This window comes from Molossus molossus, unplaced genomic scaffold (assembly GCF_014108415.1).
Source record: "Molossus molossus isolate mMolMol1 unplaced genomic scaffold, mMolMol1.p scaffold_m16_p_27, whole genome shotgun sequence".
NCBI lineage: Eukaryota > Metazoa > Chordata > Mammalia > Chiroptera > Molossidae > Molossus > Molossus molossus.
This window is the reverse complement of record NW_023425363.1, coordinates 1,882,310-1,893,077: the sequence shown is the minus strand read 5'-3', so window position 1 is coordinate 1,893,077 and position 10,768 is coordinate 1,882,310. Positions and strand designations below refer to the sequence as shown.

The following is a 10,768-nucleotide window of genomic DNA, read 5'->3' as shown; positions in this document are numbered from 1 at the left end:
ACCGTCTTAATTCCATTTCACTAGTGAGGAAACTGAGGCACAAGGAGGTGAAGTGACTCAGCTCACAGGCTGGGTAGGTGTTAGATTGGGGGTCTGACCCCAGAGCCTGCACTCTCGCCTGGGACCTCCACATCAGTACCTCTCTTGGATGGGGGCTGTCAGTAACTCTCAGGGCCTGTCCCGTGTGCCGGGGGCAGGACTCGGGCAGGAGCTGAATCATCTGAAGGCTGACTGCCGGAATGCCTTCAGGTGGTGCTCGCAGAAGCCCACTGAGAACAGTGCAAGTTGTTTGGATGTGATCCCAGGAATCACCTTTAGGGGAGTGGGGAGAAATGAGACAGGGGAAGGGGAGGAGCCAGTAGTGCAGGGGAGGCGGGTGCTTGTTGCAGCCCTTCTGTCTGTGTTGGGAGGTCTCCAGGGACTGAGAAGAGCCCCATCTGGGCTCCCCGCCCCAGCCCAAGCGCTGGGAACCAGAACACGCCCCACTGACGGCTCTCTGTGGCTGAAGAAGCCACAGGAAGTAGGCACGGAGCCTAGGCTGTTATCACAGGGGCCCCGGAGAAACCACATTACAGTCAGCACAGCCTTCACCATCCCGTGGCGATTTCTGCTGCTGCCTCTCCCAGGCAGCATCTCCTGCCAACCTGCGCCGGTGGTGGGCCGCCTGGTGTTGCTGCTACAGGGGAGGCTGGCAGCTGCTCCCAGAATGTGCAGCGGTGGGAGCCCCCTTCGTGTGCCCGTGGGCTGATGACTTCACAGCAGCAGGGCCTTCCTGTCTCCTCCTGACTCCCAGCCCGTGCACTCGCCGCCCCTTCCATCTGGAACTCCTTTCCAGTCCCTCTGCTCAGGTAACCCCCTCTCGCTTCAGTAGTCATGCCAATGTCCTCTCACGAAGGAAGGCCAGACTGGCCTCCTCCCTCAGGCTAGCCCAGGGCCCCTGCCGCCTCCGGTGTGACGCTCTTCCTCAGTAGCTCCGAGTCCAGTGGGTGAGGTGATATTTGCTCCTTTGCCTTCTTCCCTGACTCCCCCACTGCAAAACGCACCAGAGCACAAACTTCCGTTGCCTCTTGCCCAGACCCCATGGCCTAGCATAGGCACTAGCACAGAGTAGGTGCACAATAAATATTTGTTGAATAAATGAATTATTTGGAATAGTTGTCCTGGCTAACGCCCTGTTCTTCCAGTCCACAATTAAACGTCACCTTAACCAGGCAGCCTTCCCAGATTGCTTCCCTGATTCCTATTCTGGGTTTCTAGAATCTCCCCAATCTTTATCCACCTCACAAAAGCATTGCCTCATGGGTGTAGCAGCCCAATGATGCAGACCCCAGCTCTCCCCCCTCAATCGATCTTTTCCAGGAAGGGAATAGACTCGGTGAAAAGGAAAGAGGTGGTGCAGACTGTCTGGAAGGTTCAGTAGTGGGGGGGGGGTCTTGAAGACACCACCCCAGAGTGCTGGCACTCCCCTCCGATAGAGATATGAGAAAAGGCCTGTGGTGGTGGAGGAGGTGCTGGCAAGTAGCTGGACTGGGAGGAGCTGGAACAGGAGGACAAGGACCAAGTGGGGCATGGGGTGGGGACCTGGCATTTCCTAAAGCCAGCCCAGAAATGCCAGGGGCCAGATCTGGGGCAGATGAGAAGTGGGATGGGCCTGGGAGGGAGCTACACGTGCCGTGGTCTGCACACTCCTCTCCATGTGCCTCTCTGGGGCTCCGCGCGAGTCCCCAGCACCATGCTAGGGCTTTGTGATGGTCCGCATGCACCCTCGTAACCACCGGAGGTGCTGTTCGATCCCCACTTTAGGGAAGAAGAAACTGAGGCACCCAGCGGGCCAGTGCAATCACATTGCCTCCTGCATTTCCGACACTCTGCCAGGCCAGGCTGCTCCCTCCAAGTGTGTCCTCCCTCCCACCCCTTGTCAGGGCTGCGGCTGCTCCTAGCAGGGTTCCTGGGAGTGGGGAGGGACATGGAGATGGAGCCCAAAGGGGAGGTGGTCGCCTGACAGACCCCCAGCAACAGAGCAGAGCCCTGGCCTCCGGGCCAGCAGATGCCAACCCATCCTGCCAGGACAACACGGCCCGGCCTCCTGCAGTGCTATCTCCTCTGGCCCTGTGAGGACAGGGGCGGGGCACAGAAAGGCAGGCCCTGTCTCACTCTCACGACACAGTGAGACCATCAGCCCATTCCATGTGGGAGACTGAGGCCCCAAGAGGGACAGGAACTCTCATTCGGTCACGTACTCATTTACCCACTCCATCGATCGAGGAGTCAGAATCCATCATTGGCTGGACTCAGTCTGTCAAGTTCAAATCCTGCCTGCACTGCCTAGCATCTGTAAGACCTTTGGACAAGCTGCTTTGCTTCCCTGTGTGATGGGGATAAAGACACACTTGGCTCAGAGGATTGTGGTGAGAAACGAGTTCATCTGTGTCAGTTACTGTGCCTCGGCGCATACTATGTGCTCAATACATGTTGGTTATTACAGTAGAAATATGCTCAGGCCTCCCCCACCTTCAAACAAAAAAGTCTCTTTCCTTGACCTTTACCCTCTACTGACTCCTGCTCAGCCTCTCCTGTTCCCTCTTCTTCTGAATTCTGTCAAAAACCCATCTCTGTAAAGTTAAGAATGTGTTTGACTACAAAAAATAGAAAACAGATCACAGTGGCTTAGATAAATAGGAGTTTATTTGCCCCCATCACAATGAGCTCAGAAATCAGCTATGGCTGGCATCGTTTTACCAGGCCAAAGAGGTCGGGCCAGTGTCGCTGCAATTCTCTTGGCTTTTTCTTGTGGTTCGCAAAATGGTTGTACTGCTCCTGGTATTGCATCTGCACTTACATTTAAGACAGGAAGGAAGAGGAATGGTTACATTTAAGGTTAACTGAAAGCATTTGCCCCTTTTAATAATTTTTCATTATTGATTTGAGAGAGGAAGGGAGAGGGAGAGAGATAGAGACATCGATGAGAGAGAACATCGAATGGCCACCTCCTGCCCACAACCTGGGCATGTGCCCTGACTGGGAATTGAACTGACAACTTCTTGGTGCATGGGTCGACACTCAACCACTGAGCCACACCAGCCAGGCAGCAATGCCCCTTTTATCATGAGGGGAAATACTTTCCCAGAACCATCCCTACTCCCAGACTCCTGAGAACTAATTGGCCAGAACTGTGTTACATGACCACTACTAACTGCAAGGGAGACCGGTGAAGTGAGTCATTTCTCTTTTCCAGCCTCTAAAGTGGAAGGCAGCAGGGTAGAGGGGGATTGGAATGGCAGGGAGGTCAGCCAGCCAATGGTTTCTGTCACATCTTCTCCTCCCTCTCCCCCAACCACCCCACTCCCCTGCCATACCTGACCTCCTCCCTCATCCAACCCCATTTCCATTTCTCTTTGGAAATTGGAAGCTCTGATAGTTCTGGGCCTGTACTTCACAGGGCAACAATCTACTGGTACAGAGTAGGGCTGCCCCTTTAAGTAGGACATGACCATTTGCCTCAGTCTCCACCACTCCCTAATGTCTTATAGTTGATATTTACATTTCTTGCTTGGCCCTTGTTGGTGATGGAATTTGAACCCCTGAGTTAATATATTTATCCCCCTCCCCCCGCCACCCTCAGAGAGCACACAAAAATAACCCTAAGTATTTCATGGATGTACAGCAAAAAGTTTCCTTTCAACCACAGACCCCAGGCATTCAGTTCCCCTCTCTGAGGGTAAATAATGGAACCAATCACTTGTTTAAAACTTTAGAGATGCACATATAGGCAGATCTACCTATATTTTCTATCCTCCCACCCCTTTTTCAACTCAAATGTGAGTATACACTACACATTACTCTGCACTTGGCTTTTTTCTCTCCCATTTACAATTCCTAACACTAACTTGGAAATCAATTCCTATCAATCCACATGACTTCTTCATTTCCCATTCTGGCTGTGGAGCCTCCACTTCCTCCTTCACAGAGTGGGACTTCTCGTACCAACACCAGAGGACCAGTGCGAGAACTCCGAAGCTTTGGTTCACTAGGTCGCTGAGCCTTGGAGACCAGGTGAACGTGAAGAGAGCGTTTCTAGAACTGGGAGAGACGGGGGTACCTAAGGAGAGCCCGTGGAACGACAGCAGTGCTCTACCTGAACTGTTTTATCTAATCCTCACACAATTTTGTAAGGAAGGTGCTGTTATTAACCCATTCTACAGAAGGGGAAACCAAGGCACAGAGTAGCTCGGTGACTTGCCTGACTCAAACAGCAGAGAATGGTACAGTTGGGATTTTAACCCACAGCTGCCACTCTGGTACCAGTGCCCAGGCAGCTGGGCACCATCCCCTGACCCAAGGCTGACTGCCCACATCCAGCTGAGCTCCAGGGCTTAGCGGTTCCCAGGCTGAAGGAGGCACCTTCGTGGGCCCTCCAGGTCACTCTACCTGGGGGAGACATCTGGAACCACATATGTCTCTGTGCTCAGAGCAGGGCTGAGGTTTGGGGTCTCTTTGTTCCTGGTATGGGTTGGGGCACTCAACTGACCTTAGGGACAGAGACTCTGGAGCCAGACTCCTCAGTCCCAGCTCTTTGGCTTTGGATAAATCACCCCCTTCTTTGGGTCTCGGTCTCTTCACCTGCAAAAGGAGATCAGTAGTTGCTCATTACCCATGGTACTGTTGGGGGATTAATTGGTCTAATAAATATATTAATTACTTAGGAAAGTTTCTAGAATATAGAAACAGTAAAGAAAAAAAGGAGCCATTATTATTATTATTGCTGACAACATTATCCCTGGAATATGTTGCAGCAGGAAGTGGGAGGGGGACCCTGTGTGCCAATCCTTCCTGTAGACCTTGGACCCAGGACCTGGAAGGGGCTTCAGACCTTCCCCTAAAACCCATTCCATACCTGATGAGACCGAGGCTGGGGAGCGGCAGCCCGAGTCCAGGGTGAGTTCAAGGTAGTTGCCCCCCTGCCAGACCCTTAGTCTCCCATCCTGCCTGGCCCTGCCACCCTCGGTCCCCCGTCTCTGCTCTCAGGATGAGCTCCCCTCAGCCTCTCTGACACTGCAGGGACCACAGACCCTCCGGAGGTACAGGCCGTCCCCTGCCAGCCTTGACCTCCGACCTGCAGGGCCTCCAGGTGCTGATCCGTCTGTGACAGCAGTGTTTCTGCCCTCTTCACCCCTCCATGAGACACAGGAGGGACCCCATTGTCCAGACCCTCTGCTCAGATGGCCTCAGAGCAGGGTGGGAGGAGCTGGGGCAGGGGTGTGTGTGTGTGTGTGTGTGGGGGGGTGTTGACAGGCAGGCAACATTGTTCCCCACTCTCAAGTCAGAGTCATCAGCACTCAGGGAGGCTAAATGCTGATGCTCGCTGGACGTGCTGTGGGTATTGGACAGGGCTGTGGGGGCCGCCCTGCCTTGCCCTCTTTATCTCCTCCGGGGCCTGAAGACCCATCAAAGCCTGGGGTGCTCAGCTCGGGGTCGGGGGTGGGGAGCACTCGTGCGGCTTTGACCAGAGGGTCGCCTCCTGCCCAAGTTGTACTTAACCAGTCCTGGAGACCTGCTGGGCTTTCCCTGGTCCCTCCAGCAAACCCCTTACCCTCCCGCCCATCTCCAACTGCACCCCCTCACTGGTTTTTCAGAATCCAGCTCAAGTACCATTTGGGTAGCCTGCTCACCTTGCTTCCCTCCCTAGGCTGTCAAAGGTCTTCCAATGGGCTCCCGTAGCCTCCTCTGGCCTGGGTCTCCCCATCCGGCTCCCACCCCGGCCCAGTGCGGACCCTCTGATCCTATTCCTTCCAGGGTTCAGCCCGCCCGGCTGCGGTTCGCGCGTCCGCAGCGCCCTCTTCCGGAGACTCCTAGATCGCCCAGCAGGGTGCGGCCGCCTGAGACCCAGCCCTGCCCGGGGCTCCGCCCTTCAGGGCTCTGAGGGTCCAGACCGGGAGAGCAAAGGAGGCTGGAAACCTGGGGAAAGCGTCTGCGGGGTCTCAGCCTTGGGACCACAGGTCTTGTCCAAATCCTTATCCTGCCTTCTCTTCTCCATGTAACCTCAAATCGCCTTCCCTCTCTGAGCCTCATTTTCCACTTCAGCAAAATGTATTCCCCAGCTACTTCCTGAGCTCCTGCGGTGTGCTAGGCACTGGGCAGGGCACTGGGACTACAGCAGTGACAAGGGTGAGCAAAGTCACTACCTCAGGAAGCAGGCACGGAGGGGACAGGCAACAAACAAATACATAAAAGTATAATGTCAGTTCCACTACACAGCGTGAGTGATGTAAAGAAACAAGCTGGGAGCCCCATGCCTGTTCTTAAGTGGCCACAGCCCTGGTGCTGGAAGCAACCAGCCTTGGTTCACAACTCGGCTTTTCCTGGGCACCTCCAAGCCCAGCACAAGAAGCAGCCATCAGCAGATCACTCTGTAGCTTATGCCAGTGGCCCCAGATAGAGAACACAGGCAGTGGCTGACCTTGCCCCAGAGCCAGCACACCCAGTGGACAGCTTCACACCACACCAAAGCACCACCACCCAACCACCTCCACAAGTGACACACTCAGTGAGCAGACTCAGTGGTACCAGAGCCTGGATGAAGTAAGTCTTGCTCTGTGTGGTGGGCCCCTGCACAGCTGATCCTCCAAGGTAGTCAGAGGCCAGTGGTCAGTGGGCACAGCCAGTCCTTGCAGCTGATCAGCCTGAGTAAATCCCTCCCATTGACGTGCCAACAGCAGTCAAGACTCAATTACAACAGAAGGGTGTACAATCCACACGAGGGGTGCACCTCGAGGGCCCAGCTGGGGTGATCAGGGATGTTGTGCCACTGGATCCTACAGAACACCTGCAATAATAGGTCATCCTACAAAGCCTAGGAGATATAGCAATTTTACCTAATACATAGAAACAATCACAGGGAAGCAGCCAAAATGAAGAGACAAAGAAACATATCCCAAATGAAAGAAAAGAACAAAACTCCAGGAAAAGAATTAAACAAAACGGAGATAAGCAATCAATCAGATGCAGAGTTCAAAACACTGGTTATAAGGTTGCTCAAGGAATTTGGTGAGACCTTCAAGGAACTTAGTGAGAACATCAATAACATAAAATGGACCAGTCAGAAATGAAGGATGCACTAACTAAAATAAAGAATAATTTACAGGGAATGAATAGTAGAGTAGGTAAAACCAAGAAGCAAACTATCGATTTGGAATATAAGGAAGCAAAAAACACCCAACCAGAACAGCAAAAAGAAAAAAGAATCCAAAAAAAATGAGGATAGTGTAAGGAGCCTCTGGGACAACTTCAAGTGTGCCAACATTCATATCATAGGGGTGCCAGAAGGAGAAGAGAGAAAACAAGAAATTGAAAACCTATTTGAAACAATAATGACAGAAAATGTCCCTAACTTGGTAAAGAAAACAGACATACAAGTCCAGGAAGCACAGAGAGTCCCAAGCAAGATGAACCCAAAGAGGTCCACACCAAGACACATCATCATCTAAATTTCAAAGGTTAAATACAAAGAGAAAATCTTAAAAGCAGCAAGAGAAAAGCAGTTTGTTACCTACAAAGGAGCTCCCACAAGACTGTCAGCTGATTTCTCAAAAGAAACTTTGCAGGCCAGAAAGGAGTGGGCAAGAGATATTCAAGGCGATGAAAAGCAACGATCTACAGCCAAGATTACGCTATCCTACAAAGATATCATTTAGAATCAGTGCACAAAAAAGAGTTTCCCAGACAAGAAAAAGCTAAAGGAGGTCATCACCATCAAACCAGTATCATATAAAATGTTGAAGGGTCTTCTTGAAGGAGAACAAAAAAAATATGAACAATAAAATGGCAATAAACACATATCTATCAACAATGGAATTTACAAACAAAATGAACAAGCAGAACAAAAACAGACTCATAGATACAGAGAACTTTTTGTTGCTTGCCGGCTTGGTGGGGACTGGGGGCTGGGTGAAATGATGAGGGAATTAAGAAGTACAAATTTGTTGTTAGACTGACAAACCTCAAAGGGAAGAGGGGAGAGAGGGGGGGATGAGATAAACCAAAGAACATCTATGCACATATGCATAACCATTGGACACCGACAACAGTGTGGGAAGGAAGGAGGGAGGAGGAAGTGAGGAGGAGGGCATCAACGGGGAAAAAAGGGGGGTATATCTGTAATACATTCAACAATAAAGATGAATTTTTTTAAAAAAGAAATAAGCTGGGAGGGGACCAGGCAAGCCTTTGTTTCAAAGGTGACACTTTGTTTTTGTATTTTTTTTTCTTTTATTGATTTCAGAGAGAGGAAGTGAGAGGGAGAGAGACTGAAACATCAAAAAGAGAGAACATCAACTGGCTGCCTCCTGCATGCCCCTCACTGGGGATCGGGCCCACAACCTGGGCATGTGCCCTGACTGGGAATCGAACCGGCAGCCTCTTTGTGCATGGGTCAATGCTCAACCAGTGAGCCACAGAGGCCAGACCTGAGGTGACACGCTGGGTAAGGGACTGGGGCAGTGTCCACACACTAGGCTGTCGTGGGATTGCATAGGGTGTCCATGCAACACACTGCCCCTCACTCCTCCGTGGTCTCCCCTCCCTGTTTCCCAGAGGCTGCCTTGACTGGTTCCGCCTCCTCTCTCTGGCCTGTTCATGTCAGGGCGCCCCGGGCTTACCCTGGGCCTTTTCGGTGTTTTCACTAACTCCGGGGGTGGCCTCAACCTAGAAGCTCTAAACACCAGCTCTGCCCTGAAGATTCCTAAAATGTCTCCACACCTGCTTTCTCACCTAAACTCCAGGCCCATGCTCCAACATCCCCACCTCTGAAAACAAGCTCCCTGTCTCTTCCAGACCCCTCCCGTCTCTGTCTTCTCCATCTCTGTACACCCCTCCTGTCAACTGCTAAGGGCAAGAGATCTCTCTCTCACTCTCCGCATCTGATCTGCCAGCAAATCCTGTCAGCGACCTCTGGAGTATCCTTGGACTCGGACCCACAGCCCACCCTCCTCCGGGCCTCTGACACAGCTAACCTGGACTAGGGCAGCTGTCTCCTCCACCTATGCCCCCAGTCTGAACCTCCCCCCTAACCCCAGTCTCTCCTCTGCTCAGCACCCTCTGAGCTCCCAGCTCACTCACAACCTTGTCATGGTCTGTAGAGCGACCTCAGGGCACAGCCAGGCTTTGCAGGGCCTGCAGCTTCTGTGATGTAGGGTGTCCATGCCCCTTATAAAAAAGTGAAACCTTACAAATACAAGGGGTGAAGGGGAGTCAGAATGGAAGACAGTGGTCTTAACCAATTCCAAGTAAGATAGCTTGCTTGTCTGTTACGACCACTTTGGGAAACAGCCTGGCAGTGCCCAGTGCCCATGGCCACCCTGAGAGCCAGCAGTTCCGCTGTGGCAACATCCGTGGCATGTGCAGGTGTGTGCACCAAGGCGCAAATTCTGGAGTGTTTGCAGGACTGTTCATAGGAACCCAGACGGGATCAGCAGAGGGTAGAAGGTGAGCGATGCCTCTTCATACACAGATGACACAGCAGCAAGAGCAAGGGATGTCCAGCAAGTGGACAAGTGCACAGTGTGATCCACTCACGTGACGTCCAAAACCAGACATGTGCGCCCGTGTCGTGAGAGGTCAGGAGTGGTGCTCACGCTGTGACGTGCCCGCTGGAGGCAGCAGTAGGCTGTCAGAGGACTGGTCGAGTCTGTCTCTGGGGCGGTGCTGGCCCCTCTGTGAAAGCTCACGGGGCTGTGTGCTTATGGCGTCTGCCCTTTCTGTGTGCATATTACACACCACTAGGAACGTTTTCTAAGAGGATAAAATGAGTGCGTATAGTGAGTTAACAAAACATTATGAAATGAAATGGAACACACTGCATCTCAATAACTGACCTGTTTCTTGAAAATGTTTAAATATGCCCTGGCAGGTTTGGCTCAGCGGTTAGTGTTGGCCAGCGGACCAGAGTCCCGGGTTCGGTTCCCGCTAGGGCACGTACCTCGGCTGCAGTTTGTCCCTGGCTCTGGTTGGGCCGTGTGGGTGGCAGCCACTCGATGTGTCTCTCTCACGTTGATGTTTCTCTCTCTCTTTCTCGCTCTATCGGAAAAAAAAAAAAAAAAAGAAAGAAAAGAAGAGAAAAGAAGAGAAAGAAAGAAAAAGAAAATGTTTAAATTGACTTTCTCCTGGTTTGATATAAACCACGTGGAGTTTCAGAAAAGGCACTTAACTTACTTTGGCACATTTTACAAAATCATGTGACCATGCGAGGTCCCTGCCAGCGCCTCGGACGACCTGGGCAGGTGGGGGCTGTGGCTTAAGCTTTTGTGCTTCTTAGTGAATACGCCCCACTCCCCAGCCCTGCCACCTCCCGGCCTCATCTCCCCCCCCTCCCCTCACCCTGCTCCAGCCACACTGGCCCCTCGCTCTCTGCAGACTCCGGCACAGTCTTTCCCCGAAGCCGCTGCACCTGCTCGTCTTCCCCAGCAATCCTTACGCCTCCCTCACCTCCTTCGGGTTTCTGCTGGCGAGGCCTTTTCTCGCTGCCCTATTTAAGGTCATACCCTTCCCTCCTCCTCACCTCTCTCTGCTTTACATTTCTCCATGGCACTCATCGTCACCTGCAAAGCTCCACATCTGACTAATTGTGTCGTCTGTCTGCCCCATGAGAAGATAACCCTGTGAGTACCAGGAATCTGTCATCGAAACAGGGCTGTGCAGACAGCAGGTACACAGTGAATGCTGGTTTGTAGATTTCTGAGCTGGCCACTGGCCGGTCCCAGGCCTGGCAAGGTGG

General features: G+C 52.3%; 1 long non-coding RNA gene across 1 annotated transcript; it reads right to left on the bottom strand.

Annotated features, from left to right (window-relative positions):
• Window positions 1-2,750: 2,750 nt before the first annotated feature.
• Window positions 2,751-5,766, bottom strand: LOC118641235. The gene is made up of 3 exons (XR_004961569.1): window positions 5,670-5,766; window positions 4,529-4,620; window positions 2,751-2,829 (listed from the first exon to the last, which is right to left on the bottom strand). It is a non-coding gene; the product is annotated as an uncharacterized LOC118641235 (long non-coding RNA).
• Window positions 5,767-10,768: the final 5,002 nt, after the last annotated feature.